The sequence below is a fragment of the Oreochromis aureus genome, linkage group 23 (genome assembly GCF_013358895.1).
Source record: "Oreochromis aureus strain Israel breed Guangdong linkage group 23, ZZ_aureus, whole genome shotgun sequence".
Classification (NCBI taxonomy): Eukaryota; Metazoa; Chordata; class Actinopteri; order Cichliformes; family Cichlidae; genus Oreochromis; species Oreochromis aureus.
Window position 1 is genome coordinate 30412705 of NC_052963.1, and position 15222 is coordinate 30427926.

The 15222-nt window shown below is 45.0% G+C and overlaps 1 protein-coding gene across 1 annotated transcript in view; it reads left to right on the forward strand.

Moving 5' to 3' along the window:
* LOC120436365 (inactive N-acetylated-alpha-linked acidic dipeptidase-like protein 2) overlaps positions 1-15222 on the forward strand; it is a 483232-nt gene that overhangs the window by 156487 nt on the left and 311523 nt on the right. Inside the window, exon 4 of the mRNA XM_039607291.1 lies at positions 4292-4377. The gene's annotated coding sequence lies outside the window, so the exon portion shown is untranslated. The remainder of the gene's footprint in view (positions 1-4291; positions 4378-15222) is intronic.

Below are 15222 nucleotides of genomic sequence, written 5' to 3' on the forward strand. Positions count from 1 at the left end.
ATCGCATGCACATTAAATGTCTTTTTCTTTGACTCGTGGAATCATGTACAGTATAATGAAACACAGTTTTCAACAGTCATCTGCCATTCAGAAGGAATGTTAAATGGGTACAGTACTGGACCATTAGAAGTCTATATTTGTTTTTAGGAGTGCATTACATCCTTAATGTAAAAATTATTGTGGTCTCACATCTCAGGTAGTCAGTTATACCCAGATAGTGAATCTGTATAAAGAAAAATAATAATATATGTACAACTTGTGATCGATGAGAGTTTTTGAATATCCGTTTTTAGTTTAGGCTAAAGCACTTATTGAGAACATTTTTTATTGAAAAGCCATATCCATTTACATTATATGTAAATATGTTTATTAAGTGTTTTTTAAAGTAAATGTGTAGAGAGAGCCATGCCATCAGGTTGAGCTGACATTTCAAAATAAAGGGTTACTATGCAGAATTTTGAATGGGTAAGACTATTGTATGTTGGTCTTAAATCTTAGAATTCATTTTATACTGATTCGAGACAACAGTGTGGAACTATGTGGTATGAGATGCATTGTCTGCGATTTTCATTAGTATTAGTTTTAGGTCCTGCTGAAGTGTACGTCCTGCTTCTGACCTTGGGAAACAGGTCTTGGAGAAATGTTGAGTTACAGATTACAGACGAAAGAGCTTTTAGAAGGATTCATACGTCTGTTTTTTTCTGATCCTGTAATAATAATAATAAAAATAACTTATGACGCACGTTAGACAAAAAAAATAGGGTTGTATAATAGAGCTGCAGACTAGTTTTGTGGGAAAAAAGTGTTTAAAATAGTCTGTTTAAGACTCTACCTTTTGACATGTTCAGCTAAATACTTTCATGGGGTTTTTCTTATGTTAAATGCATAAATTATAGACTGTATTTAAAGATGGCTGACCAATCATCACCTCCTCACACTGTACAAAAGTGAGACCGTTATATTGCAAAAATCTGTGCTGCCATCTTTGCTGATGAATTATTTTGCAACGAAGATTTGATACAATGGTAATGGTGGAAAAATAACACTGATGTCCAACCTCATTCCCAGCAGAAACACATAACACAGACACACTTTAAACTTCATGTTGTAAACCAAAATATCTTTACGTCTGTGCATCTATAGATGAGAATTTGTGTGTTTGTAAAAAAGATTTGTGTTTGTAAAAAATATTTTCACAAGTTACAAATTGTTTTTGTTAAGGTCTGGTTACAGATACAAAGCAAAAAACTACGTGTAAAACTCTGGGCTCAAGTTCCCTGGCTGTGTGTGAGTTTCAACTTACGAGTACGAATTTTGACCTAGTTTTTCTTCCTTTCAGCTGATTCGTCAATGTCATGTCAATCCTAAATATAACAATCCAATCAGAGAACAGATGGGTTTGGCTGTCGGAGGGGTGCTTTACTCAGCTTCAGGTCCTGGAAGGGTAATACAGTTTGAAGCTGGAGGATCTCTATATGAATATCCCATAGGGCTCATACAAGCTAGGTCCCTTAACTTTCTGTAGCTGTTGAAAGGGTAAAGTTGAGCTATACCAGTGGTCAGAAATACCATTATTACTTTAGTATTACTTTAACACAAAGTCAGGGTTGACCAGGGACCATTGTCGTGAGTTACACCGCGCAGCATAAAGGACGCGGCATGCGCTGCGCTCACCGCTAACAAAGAGCTAAGGATCCAAAATTTGTTGCGCTGGCTGCTGTGCTGTGTCGTTTTTTGCAGCAGCTCAGCGTGTACAAGATGCGCCTGCTCCTCTCATTTACTACTACCTCTCATTTAAGAATTATTTAACGGTGGTGATGAGTAAATCAAGACCATGTAAAAATGCTCATGGTGTAAGATGGTTATTTTTCTAACACTGCATATACATTGCTTTACAGTCCCATTCATAGCAATCTTAGTGTTACACTCCTAATCTAGGCGTGTAGAGACGCACATAAGATTTGAGGAGAGAGAAGCAAGTACCCGCCCTGGTCCCCAAACAAAACAACCGAAACCGGTTATGAGTAAAAAAGGTGATTTTATTTAGTGTCAGGAAGCATAGCTCCAGGGTGAACCCAGGCCAAAATAATAAAGAATACCAACTAAACCAACTAACTAAACCCTAAGAAAGAAACAAAACAAACAAATGACAATACTATCCCTCGCTTCCTAGCCCAGAAACAGGAGGAAACAGTTCAAAAGAAAAGGCGTCTCACCCCTTCAGCTTCAGCCTATGCACGCATAAGCACTGAATTTATACACACAAGTGGCAGCTCTCACAGAGCACGCTTACACATATACAAAGCAGCACAAGAATTCAGAAACCAGGGCCAGGTCCGCGTCTGCTGTCAAAACTGCTCACTCTCCCACTCGCTTGCTTCTCTCTCTCCCGGCAGCTGTCAGAGCGGCTTTTTGAACCCAGTCACATGCCCCATGGTCCAATCAGCAGCTCACTGCTCTTTATTAGAAGAAGGACCTGCAGAGAGTCTTAAGACACAGTAAAGGAACACAACACAGCAGCTCACACAGACTTCTTATGGCCACAGGCCGTAACACTTAGTTTTCTGATTAACCAGTCTGCATGACTAGCTGCAGCAGCAGCTTCTAGATCTGTTATAAAAGAGCAAACTCTCAAGTACCAGAAATGACAAATCCTCAAATGGCCACTTGAGACTGATTTGTAAAGCAAGCAATTCCCATAGACTCTCTTGTTAAAATGCTGCAGCATAAATAAATGGAAACAACCCTTTCAAATAGCATGGTTTGCTGTGTGGGTTTACTAACAGACTATTTAGGCAAAATTTTTTAATTCATTCATTCATTTATTTTGAGTAAGAAACTATAATTTTAGTTTCACATGCACACATTTCAGTAGATAGTGGTGCATGTGCTATGTGCAGCTGTGGTTGTTGTTACTATCAAAGTTTGTTCAAATATGTAGATAATTTCAATAAGTAGATAAACAAAAAAACATATGAAAAATAATGGCCCAACAATGATTTTTCTTTTTTTAATTAAAGGTTTAATTTTCATGTATTGGTGCTCTGACTACAGAGAAAGCTGGTGGATGCCAGAGATGTAACTGAGGTGCATTATTGTGAACTGAAGCCAAAGTACAAGTGAACAGCAGTTTAAAAAGAATTGAATATTGATTGTTGCCATGCTGAGCTTACATTCAAGGTATTTTCTCCCAGGTACAATTGTGCTGTCAGTCAGCCAGATGAAGTCAGTTTGTCCAGCTATACTCCTCTAAGCAGCTCTCTGCTGCTGACAGACAGAAAGTTTGCAAGGACAGAGATCAGAGTCAGTGTGGATTTAGTGGATTGAAGGATCATGTTTCTCTTTTAATGTGAAATCCCAGTTTAACCAAATCCGAAGTGCTCTGAGGCTGTACAGTATGCTAACATCAGCCTGCATACATGCTCACAATGACCATAATATAGTATTATTAATCTATAATAATAAGCTGATGTTAAGCAGCTGTGCTATAACAATTATCAACAGCTAAATACTTACCTTGCTTAACATCATGTTAAACTAAGTGCTAAACAAATCTGCTATCCCAGGTCAGAAGTCAAGTTCTCTGAAAATGTTGTGTGAGGGCAATAACTCCCCTGGGATATCATACCATTCATACCATAACTGTATTTATTAAAAATCCTGCAAAAACCTTCAAATACCATTGATGCAATGTCAAGGTCAAGTTTTCTAAAAATCCTGTAAGTGCTATAACTCAAGAAGAAAGTCACCTAGGATTTTCAAAATCTAGGATCCTTGATTTTAACTGCAAGAATTTTTGCCATTAAACAGCTGTGCTGCTAAGCAGGCTACAGTCATGTATTTTTTTACTTTGTACATGAGTAGCAGCAATTGAAAAAATTCTGCCCTTGAATTAAATTATCATCACCTTTTAAGTTCAAAAGAGGCAGGATCTTCACCTTGTTACATTCAGTATTAATTTGTAATGTTGTCTTTTTGTCAGTAGTCATTACTTGAGCCTCTTTTTGAGCCACTGGCCATGATATAACCACTGCACATTTTGTCCTGCCAATGGCAACTAATAAGGCCTGCAGGAAGGGCACTCTGCGTGCTGTGTGTATGCCTCATTTTGATCTGAATACTTAAGGGAGAGTATTCATATCTAAATTATCAATTGCCTTAGGGCTGACTGAGATTTTGACATTCAGCCATTTCTGTTTTTTTCTTTATATTCATAATCGCTTCTATAACTTTATTATACCCCTTTTCTTCTTTTTATTAATTATCTTCTTGTGTTTTTCCTTGTTTTTAGCCTTGATTTGAGCAACAATAATTCCATCCAGCTTTCAAGCAAATGCTGAAGTGTTAGACTTTGCTCCAAAACAGCCAATCAGCTGGGTGAGTAAATTACTGTTTGAATTATATGCTATATTGTCCACTTTATAGTGGGATTTGTAGTATACCTCAAAATTTTCATCTGACTCATTGAAATGGAATGTACAGAGGCTGTACTCATCAAATGAATCGACCTTGCTATATTGTGACCTATCTCTCTGTTGTCAAAAAGAAATAAGCCTCAGATATGAAGCTGATGTAATTTTTTTCTGTACTGAGTGCCTTGTGAGCATGCTTCTATATTTTAGCCATGAAGAGGCTTGACCTCACCTTAGAGGACAGAGAAACAGCAAAAGTATTAATTACATTTAAACCTAAACTATCCTCCAAATAAAGAAGTTTAGATCATTTTTTTGACTACAGATTGAGTAATGGCACTGTAAATTATACCTATGTAAATTTTGATGATTAGTATTTCCCCCATATACACCTCTTTAAAAGGACATTGTAAAAGTTCAGTTTGTAAAAGTGTGGAGCCGTCCAACAAAGGCACCTAACCTTTTGATGGTTTGTTAAGTTTGTCTACACAGACAAACTTAACAAACCATCAATTTAAAATTGTATCTGTAAGCGCTTTGTTACTAGCAGCCTGTCCCAAAGATATATTTTTCCCCTATTTCTTTAGTTCAACAGGTCTTATGGAGTGAACACTCTGAATTTCAAACATTCGTTTCAGGTAGTAGTCAGTATGTGCAGATGAGGTCAGGGGAGGAGAACAATCATTGTACAGCCATCTGTAAAACAAGGCGGAGGCTTTCAAAAGGTTTGTTTTTTCAACATGGCGATGATCCTAAACATACTGGCAATTCATATACTAAAATTATACTGGAATAGGACAAAAACATAATGGAAGACTGTTAGTTATAGACTGGCCTTCCTAGAGGCCAGACCTCAACATTATTGAAGCATCTTGACAGAGAACTGAACAAAAAGCAGCCAATATCCAGACAAGACCTTTGTCCTTCAAGAAGCCTATTACAGAAGTATAGTTAAAACGATTACAAGAAAGCTTGCCTAAGAGATATCAGGCTGTGATGAAGAGTAAATATAGTCATACCATATGACTTTCAACCTCATTAGATCTGTACAAACACTTTTTTTGCCTATTATACTGAATTTCCATGCATGTTTGCATGTTTCAGTTAATTGCTTATTTCTTATACACACACAATTTCCATACACACAAATGTGGTATGAGCGATTGAGTGTAAGATGTTCAAATGACTCAACCTAAGTTTAGACCTTGGGCTGATTAATATGTTTGAGTGGAAGACTCTTCCTACTCTGCATTTGGTTTGAGGATTGTGAAATATAATGTGACAGCTGGGGGTTGATTCATTTACACTGAAATATTCCTTTTTGGTGTAAACCAGGTTTTTAGTCAAATTAAAACTATTCTTGATCAGTTTCCAAATCATTTATTAGCAGAGCAAGAGCTACACAAGACAAATAGGCATGAGCCAAATTACTTGGTGATAATTCAGAAAGATACAACATGAGTTAAATACTCTAGATAAACTTTTGGCTGGTGGACAAATAAAGACTGATAAAAGCACTGTTTGTGTTTATTACTTATTTAGACTGTGATATTGCTCTCTTCACATATTACTGTAGTTAGTATAATTTTGTTATAGTTATAACACATTTTTATGACAAAAATGTCATAATAAAACCGTGTAACTTATCGTTATAATTTATTCAGGGTTAGATTTCATAAGAAAGTCATCAATACTGATTTGCAGCCAGCCATGCAATATCTGCCATAAGAAATCGAATCACCGGCTGTTGTTGTAATCCTAACAATAATGGAATCTCAATCCATTTTACCCTTTTCCTTGTGCTTTTAAAAATAAATCATACATTTGGGCTGATACTCGGAGTACTTGCTATCTTTCTTTTTCATGTCTTTCTCCCCCACACACACATAATGGCAGTGATCCTTTGTATCTATGCTCTCACAAAGGCATAATCAATTTAAGAGTTTGTCTTGGGTCATTATTACCTGCTGGAGGACCATCTGTTCACTGAGACTGGCCGAGAACTCTGCCAGGTACACACACACACACACACACACACACACCACAACCGTTCACATACTCCCACCTAGCCTGAAGCATTGCCAGGTAGATTTGGGCTACACTAAGATGTGAGATGTTGAATAATTGTGCTTCAGGAAGAGCTGAAGAAAAGAAAAAGCTAGCTGTTTGTTTTTTTAAGGATTTATGTTTTCTTTATATACAAATGTTTGTCTATATCTACAGGCATTTCTCTGGCTATACTAATGTGGTAAATGTGTATGAGAGCATGATGATGTCACTACAGAGTATGCAGTGTGTTAGGTACAAATGGTAACGGCTCTCAGCTACCTCAGCCAGCCAACTGGTGTAGTTATTAATTAAAAGAAACATAACAAAATATAGTTATACGCAAAACATTAATACCCCAAAGGAGGGATTGTTTGATTCATGTGCAATGGATTGTCAATTCAAATGTAGAACAAATCAGCACAGTTTATTTTGTTTACTTTTTGAATCAAAAATAACCAAATGAATAGGATGGGAAAACATGTATGCTAAGGTGCTGCTTGTCTCAGTTATGTATGTCAGTTTTTAGTCTCCGATTATTATGATGGAAGAAAGATCGTTAAGTGCGAGAGGAACTGACCGGAAAGACAGGATCATGGCAAAGCTTGAAACCTGGATCCTCCGTAGCCGGTTACCAAGACTAAGTGAAGTACCCTCAGAAGAGCTACTAGATTATGTGAATGCAGCACTACGGACAATACCTACCGCCACCATTACCAAGAGAGTGATCAGTGAGATGCTTGGCTATAAGTTGAACAGTCACAAGGACCCTCTGTCATGGTCCTGAGTCTGCCGACTCAGTGTTTTGTGTTTCTTTATGCTTTTGTTTATTCTGAGTATGTATTCTGTTGTGGAGGTATGTAATAACGACAGGAGAGGTCTCAGTGTCTCACTCCAACTTTATTAACTGACCCTCTAAAAGAACTTCACAGAGGGGCTGACCAAACACTAGCTCAGCTGGGGAAGCGCCGAGATCCTCCTTAACCGCAGAGCGCAGCCCAAGCAAAACCCACGGGTGGCGGTCAACCCAATTGCCATCCTTTAAGGAGGCGCGAAAAGCAGCCTTAAGGGACCGGTGGAACCGTTCGCACATCCCATTAGCTTGCGGGTTGTATGCAGTTGTGCGGTGGACCTTGGCCCCCAGGCCATCAGCCATGGCCGACCAAAGCTCGGAAATGAACTGGGGGCCTCTGTCTGAGGTAATGTCCGCGGGGGGGCCGAAACGCGAGACCCAGGTCGACAAAAAAGCCTTGGCCACCACTGCTGCGGTAGTGGACGCCAGGGGGACCGCCTCCGGCCACCTGGTGGTGCGGTCAACAATAGTCAAAAGGTGCATAAAACCTTGTGACTGCGGCAGAGGACCCACGAGATCGACATGCACATGGTCGAAACGTTTGCCGGGTATGAAGAACTGCTCCAGGGGCGCCTTGGTGTGTTTATGAACCTTCGCACGCTGGCAAGGAATGCATGCCGCTGCCCATTCCTTAACCGATTTGCGAAGGCCCGGCCAAACAAATTTAGAGCTGACCAGTTTAACAGAGGCCCGGACCCCCGGATGAGAGAGAGCATGTACCGAGTCAAAAACTTGACGACGCCAGGAAACGGGAACCACCGGGCGAGGGCGGCCGGAGGAGGGGACCGCCGTCCTGCACAGGTCTGTCCTCCAGTATTAGGCCCGTCTGCGTGGATTTAAGCGCGAGGATGTCTGGGTCACTGCTCTGATCGGCAGCCATGGCGGAGTAGTCCATGCCGAGAAAGACGGGAGAAACCAGCGCACGGGACAAACAGTCAGCCACATGATTGGATTTACCAGCCACGTGCTGAATGTCCGTGGTAAACTCAGATATGGCTGCCAACTGGCGCTGCTGGCGTGCACTCCATGGATCAGAAACCTTGGACATGGCAAACGTCAAGGGTTTGTGGTCCACGTATGCGGTAAAGTGACGACCCTCAAGAAAAAAACGGAAATGACGAGTCGCCAGATGGAGAGCCAGTAGCTCCCTGTCAAAAACACTGTGTGGGCCAATTTCTTGTTGCGTTCATACACGCCTAGACAAAGAACGTAACAGAATTGGGGGCTCGTCCGGGATACCGTCTGTCTCCGCTGGAGGGTCCAAGGGACCGCTTCAGCATTCTGTCGTCGCTGGAGGGTCCAAGGGACCGCTTCAGCATTCATTCGTCGTCGCTGGAGGGTCCAAGGGACCGCTTCAGCATTCATTCGTCGTCGCTGGAGGGTCCAAGGGACCGCTTCAGCATTTGTCGTCGCTGGAGGGTCCAAGGGACCGCTTCAGCATTCATTCGTCGTCGCTGGAGGGTCCAAGGGACCGCTTCAGCATTCATTCGTCGTCGCTGGAGGGTCCAAGGGACCGCTTCAGCATTTGTCGTCGCTGGAGGGTCCAAGGGACCGCTTCAGCATTTGTTGTCGCTGGAGGGTCCAAGGGACCGCTTCAGCATTCATTCGTCGTCGCTGGAGGGTCCAAGGGACCGCTTCAGCATTCATTCGTCGTCACTGGAGGGTCCGAGGGACCGCTTCAGCATTCTGTTTCAGCTGGAGGGTCCGAGCGGCCCGTCCGGCATTCGTCTGCCTCCGCTGGAGGGTCCGGAGGACCGCTTCAGCATTCTGTTTCAGCTGGAGGGTCCGAGGGGCCTGTCCAGCCTTCATTCGTCTCCGCTGGAGGGGTCCAAGGGGCCTGTCCAGCCAACATTCGTCTTCGCTGGAGGGTCCGAGGGGCCTGTCCAGCCTTCGTCCGTCTCCGCTGGAGGGTCCGAGGGGCCTGTCCAGCCTTCGTCCGTCTTCGCTGGAGGGTCCGGAGGACCGCTCAGCATTCCGTCTGCCTGCAGAATAGCGGCCAGTGCCTTGTGCGCTGGTCCTCTAGGACTACAGCATTCATGGCTCTCTAGGTCATGAATCAAACATTTTCATTTGGGGTTAAATGTTTGATTTTTGGGTGGGGGGAAATGTTATGATTTAATGTTGTCAGTGTTCTGTTTTATGTTATGTTTAAGGATTTGTTCTCGTTTCCTGTTTTATTGTGAAGGTCTGCGTCTCATGTGAGTGTGTTCAGTTTTACCTCTGTCTCGTCTTGTTGATTATTCCCAGCTGTGTTCCCCACCTGTGTGTAATCTCCCTGTGTTTCCCTGTGTGTATTTAAGTCACGTCCTCTGTCTTTGTGTTTTTGGGCTGGTCCGTCTGTGTATCCACTAGGTTCCACTCGGGTGTCTGGTGTTAGTATTTTAGTTTTGTAACTAGTTGTAAATAGTCTTGTCAAGTCGCAATTGTGTATTATGTTCACCTTGTACATATTCTTCACTGCAGCAGCCTAGTAGGCGTGAGAAGCCACTTTTTGTTGACTGAGTTTTCTCCTGTTTTCCGTTTAGAAAGTTAGGTAAGTGAATTGTCTTTTGTTTGGTTTTCGTTTGAATAGGAAAGCATAGGGACCATTAGGGAGTTTTGTTTGTTGTTTTTGGCATTGCTCACTGCTGAAGCTAATAAATGGCTGCTTAGCATTTTAGAAGATATTGTTGTTTGTGTATTTACTTGGGTGGTCTGTGTGTGGGCCAATTTCTTGTTGCGTTCATACACGCCTAGACAAAGAACGTAACAACTGTAATTGCGCTCGCTGTCACGTAGCGTACGGCTGAAAAAGGCGAGCGGTTGCCAGACACCCGAGATTCGCTGTTCCAGCACCGCACCCACCGCTATGTCCGACGCATCAGTGGTCAACGCAATCGGCGCTGATGGGGATGGGTGGGCCAGAAGGGCAGCATTAGCTAACGCCGACTTAGCATCAGAAAACGCTTGGATGCCTTCCGGAAACCAGTCAATGGAGTCATTAGCCTTTTTACCTTTTAACGCCCCATAAAGGGGCTTCAGCAGATGCGCCGCTCTGGGGAGAAAACGGTTGTAAAAATTCACCATCCCCAAAAATTCTTGCAGTGCCTTAACATTCGTGGGACGCGGAAAATCTGAAACAGCTCGTACTTTGTCAGGCAACGGAACCGCGCCCTCGGCGGAAATACGGTGCCCGAGGAAGTCGAGAACCGCGGGCCAGACGGATTAATGATCAGTCCATGCTCCGCCAAACGGCGAAAAACCTGACGCAGATGTAACATGTGTTGCTCCTCCGAGCCGCTGGCCACCAGTATATCATCAAGATATACAAAAACAAAGGGCAGCCCGCGCAACACCGAGTCCATCAACCGCTGGAAGGTTTGGGCGGCACCTTTCAGGCCAAAAGGCATGCGCAGAAACTCGAAAAGGCCGAAAGCTGTAATGACGGCGGTTTTAGGGACATCCTCCGCGCGCACGGGAACCTGGTGATATCCCCGTACCAAATCGATCTTCGAAAAAACCGAGGTCCCCACAAGATGGGCGGAAAAATCTTGGATGTGGGGAATGGGATAACGATCGTTCTCTGTGACATTATTGAGACGGCGGAAATCCCCACAAGGTCGCCACCGACCGTCGGATTTGGGCACCATGTGTAACGGGGAAGCCCAGGCACTATTCGAATGCTGCACGATGCCCAGGCGCTCCATGGTGGCAAACTCTTCCCGAGCAACAGCCAGTTTGGCAGGGCTGAGGCGGCGCGCGCGCGAACACCGGGGGCCCTACTGTAGTTACGTAATGCTCCACCCCGTGCTTCGTCACAGTGCTCGAGAAAGTGGGGATAGTGAGTGAAGGAAACTCAGAAAGCAAACACTGAAAAGCGTCACCCGAAGCTACTGAGTTAGCATGCACCACGGGCTGAGCACCCCGAGTCAAACAGGGTAATGAGGAAAATGACACAGCATCAATTAAACGTCTGTGAGCAACGTCAACCAGCAGTCCGTGAGCACAAAGAAAATCAGCGCCTATTATAGGCACAGAGCTAGCAGCAACAACAAAGTTCCACTGAAAGTCACGGTCATGAAAGCAAACAGTCACCAACCTTTCACCGAAGGTTTTGATGGGGGAGCCATTAGCCGCAGTTAGCGATGGCCAGCAGCCCTCAGCTAGCCTGTCCGAGCCAGCCGGAGGAAGAAGGCTCTTCTGTGAGCCGGAGTCCACCAGGAAACGCCTCCCCGAGCGTGAGTCCTCTATGAACAGCAGCCGTTCCTTGTTGCCAGCGGTCGCGGCTGCTACAGAGCGCTGGCGTGCCCGTTTCCCTGGGTCTGGAAACTGCAAGGCGGGAGACAGCGCCGTGCCTTCGCGCCAAAACGCTGGTGATAAAAACAAAGCCCTTTTCCGCGGTGCCGCCGTGCAGTGATTCCAGCCACCGTGGACGAGTCAGAGGGCCCCTGGAGCATCGGTGAGGGGGTGGGGGAAACCGCTGGTGAGTCCGGGACAATCGCCTGGACGCTGAAACTCCTGGTAGCCAGGAGGATGCGATCCGCCTCTTCCGCAAGGGAGCGGTAATCCTTCGTGGCCAATAGCGGGGAGTTGGCAAGGCCAGCGCGCACCGGAGCCGGCAGCTGTCGGAGAAAGAGGTGGGTGAAGAGGAATCCTCCGTCATCCGTGCCCAGTAAGGACAGCATGCTCTCCATGAGCTCGAGAGCGGTGCCGTCGCCCGGGCCCGCGAGGGAAAGGAGTTTCTCGGCCCGCTCAGCATCAGAGAGGGAGTAACGCCGCAGCAGCAGCACCTTGAGGGCGGAGTACTTGGCTTGGGCTGGGGGGTCCCGGAGGAGAGTCATCACGCAGCGGGTTGACAGCGGGTCAAGTGAGGCCACCACATGGTGGTATTTAGTATCGTCGGCTGAAACTCCACGAAGAGCAAACCGAGCTTCTACGTGGACGAACCATGAAGGCGGGTCTTGAAGCCAAAAATCCGGCAATTTAAGCGCCACAGCAAACGCAGCCATCGGCGGAGGTGGAAGTCCGGCGGCAGCCGATGCTTCCAGGCCGGAGCTGGCCTCGTCGTCGAGCCCTAGCATGTTCGCCACAGGGGTCACCAATGTGGAGGTATGTAATAACGACAGGAGAGGTCTCAGTGTCTCACTCCAACTTTATTAACTGACCCTCTAAAAGAACTTCACATACAGTAAGCGCCAAAATCTCCACCCCAGCACTTCCCTTCAACTTGGGTGTGAGTGGAGCCACCTGGTGGTCCGCCACACTGTTATGATTTGCCATTTGTTAGGTTTCTGTTCTGTGCCTGCCCTGGTCCCACTTCTGTGTTCTTTCTGTCTATGGTGTCACACTGTCTGTTTGAATCTGTCTGTTTAGTTCAGTGTCTTGTCTGGTTCTCCGTGTCTGAGTTTCCTGTTTTATTCTGAAGGTCCCCGTCTCATTTGAGTGTGTTCAGTTTACGTTTCCCCTGTCCCGTCAGCTCTGATTTCTCCCAGGTGTGTTGCCCTCCTGTCTCTCATCCCCTGATTACTGCTGTGTGTATTTAAGCCCTGTGTGTTCTCCTGTCTGTTGCCGGTTCGTCTGCATTCCATGGTGTTCCGTTCCTCTGTCTGCATCTCTCTGCCCCGCACCCCATTTCTTATGATCTCAGACAACTGCCTGCATTTGGGGTCCTTTTCCTCCTTCACCACATGGCTCACCCCGGCAGCCGTGACACCCTCAGTGGAGAAGGAGACTAGAGGCCAAGATTAAGGTAGCGTGGAGGGAGGTTAGTCAACTATCGGAGCTGCAGAAAGGTGTGACAAAGAAGGTGCCTAAGAAGTACAGCAAGCTGTCTATACCTTAGGCCTTGGAAACTGCCAAGCAAAGACTCAAAGCCTTGGCCAGCCACAGAGAGAATAAACCAGCTGTTTTCCACACAACCAGCCAAGGTGTACTCTCAGTGACAGGGGAACAGTAGGAGAACAGCACCACCAAGGCTGGTACGGAGCAATACTGGACGAAGGACACAACCCATAGTGGCTGGGGTAAAGCTGGTTCTGTTGGCTAGTAGATCTAAGGGTAGACCACGGCAACCTCCCTGAACAGGGTCCAGTAACCATCACAGTGGCAGAAATCCAAGACAGGGTCTCCATTATGAAGATTTCTACTGGCTGAAGAAGCTGACTGCACTTCACGAGCATCTGGCAGCACAAATGAACCAGCTGCTAGTTAATGAGAGACACCCGGAATGGCTACCAAAAGGCCAGACAGTCCTGATCCACAAGAACCCCCTGAAGGGACCGGTCCCTTCCAACTACCGACCAATAACCTGCCTCAGTACCACATGGAAGCTCCTGTCAGGCATCATAGCAGCTTAAATGAACAAGCACATGGATCAATACATGAGCGGGGCACAGAAAGGAATTGGCAAGAATACCAGAGGCGCAAAACACCAGCTACTGGTAGACCAAGCAGTCGCCCAAGACTGCAAGACAAGGCTGACCAACCTGTACACTGCCTGGATTGATTACAAGAAGGCCTATGACTCAATCCCCCACACCTGGATCCTGGAATGCCTAGAGTTGTACAAGATCAAGAGGACCCTAAAAGCCTTCATCAAGAACGCAATGGGGATGTGGCATACAACACTAGAGGCCAACTTCAAGCCCATAGCACAAGTGCAATCGTATGCCACCTCTTGTACATGGATGACATCAAGCTATATGCCAAGAGTGAAAGAGACATTGATTCAGTGATTCACACCACCAGGATATAGATTAATGATATTGTAATGTCTTTCGGACTGGAGAAGTGTAATCAGATTACAACAAAGAAAGGGAATGTAGTCAGAACTGAGGGGATCAAACTACCAGAAAGCAACATTGCAGACATTGAAGACAGCCAGAAGTACCTGGGGATCCCACAGGCAAATGGGAACCAAGTTGCAACCACCAAGTACCTGCAGAGGGTAAGGTTAGTCCTGAGGAGTCCATGGATCATGAAAACAAGATCCAGGCTATCAACACCTACGCCCTGCCCGTTATCAGTTAGACTTCTAGGATAATAAGCTGGCCAAAGGAGGAAATAGAAGCCGCTGACATCAAGACGAGGAAGCTCCTTACCATGCATGGAGGGTTTCACCCCAAGTCCAGCACCCTGAGACTGTATGCTAAGCAGAAGGAAGGAGGCCAGGGAGGTGAGGTTCAGTACCACAGTCCAGGATTTTTTCTTAACTGTTTTCCATCTGACATTAAGAGGTAGCACAGAGGAAATCATCCACATTCATCTTTATGGCCTATTTAAAAGCACTTGTTATTTTGAAAACAGATGCCTATAGACTTTCTAAATACAAGCAGAGGTGAGCAATTAATTTTTTCCAAGGGGACCCATGAGAAACTGGGACTGTTGTGGACAATTGCACCTGAACTCTGTTCTGCTCAATATTCATTGTATCTCTTAATAAACTCACATTTGTAGGAGTACAGTAGATGTTAGAATTATGCAGTGAAAATCAAAAATAGGCAGAATATAAACAACATTTTATCACTGTTTAATCATCATTCCCATGTTGTCATTTTTAGCTCCAGCCTATCCAAGCATGCAGTTACCTCTGCGAACTCCCTGTCATAGTCTCTTCCACTGACAGCATTGCTGCCAGCTTCTTTGTAATCTCAAATTCATTTCAATTATTATCCAATGTACAAAGACGAGTAGCTGGACTGTGTTGCAGACATCACAGCTCTCATCCAGAACCAAGGAGAAAGTCAGAACTGTCTGCTTTGTTTTTCAGCTGAAGCTCCAGATTTCCAGCAATGTCCTTGATCCTTCTTGTTACAGTTCGCCTGGAGGGGACCACATTCTCAATTGCTTCTTTTTTCTCAGATCATATTAATGCAGCATAGACCACCAAACACTCTGACAAACTCTTCATCAGTGAATGGCTCAATGTTTTTT